The following is a 1,033-nucleotide window of genomic DNA, read 5'->3' on the forward strand; positions in this document are numbered from 1 at the left end:
TCTAAATACCAGAAAAACAATAGTTTAAGACAAAAACCAGGACTCCTGCTGTTTCCTGAAACAGGCTTCCAACAGCACCTACTGATGAATGATGCTTTACAGGTTTAGGTATGTCTGAGAAGTCATCACACAGATCACATTTACGCTATTAAGAAACACTTAAAGAAGCTGCTAAGCTGGGAAGGAAACATCAAATACCAAAACAAAAGACAAGGAAACAGGTGGAGGTTAAGAGGAAAAACTCTCAGTGTGCCATAAAAAAAACCCCAAACAAACCAAACCAAACCAACTCTCTGACCAGGGAGAATGCGTATGACGGCATGCACATCACGAAAACATGCATGCACTAACAAGTAACTGTTTGTCTTGGTGAAACCACACACTGAAAGTTAACAAACAGTCGACAACTCTGGAGCAGAGCAGCACATTCTTCATCCTCAGTCTTCCATTCAGCCCCACCAAGCCATCCATATTCCAACTAGATCCCTGCTTAATAGCTTATCTGAGCTCTTACAGAATCTTTAAAGCTGTGCTGGTTTTGGCTGGAGTAGAGTTAATTTTCTTCTCAGTAGCTGGTATGGGGCTGTGTTTTGGATTTGTGCTGAAAACAGTGTTGATAGCACAGGGACATTTTGGTCACTGCTGAGCAGCACTTGCACAGAGCCAAGGCCTTTTCCGCCTCTCGCCCCACCCCACCAGCAAGGAGGCTGGGGGGGCACAAGGAGCTGAGAAGGGGCACAGCCAGGACAGCTGACCCCAGCTGACCCAAGGGGTATCCCACACCATATGACGTCATGTTCAGCATATAGAGCTGGGGGAAGAAGAAGGAAGGGGACGACTTTCAGAGTGATGGCATTTGTCTTCCCAAGTCACCCTTATGCGTGATGGAGCCCTGCTCTCCTGGGGATGGCTGAGCATCTGCCTGCCCATGGGAAGCTGTGAATGAATTCCTTGCTTTGCTTTGCTTGTGTGCGTGGCTTTTGCTTTACCTGTTAACCTGTCTTTATTTCAACCCATGAGTTTTCTCACTTTT

The sequence above is a fragment of the Egretta garzetta genome, unplaced genomic scaffold (genome assembly GCF_000687185.1).
Source record: "Egretta garzetta isolate BGI_Z169 unplaced genomic scaffold, ASM68718v1 scaffold56, whole genome shotgun sequence".
NCBI classification, from domain to species: domain Eukaryota; kingdom Metazoa; phylum Chordata; class Aves; order Pelecaniformes; family Ardeidae; genus Egretta; species Egretta garzetta.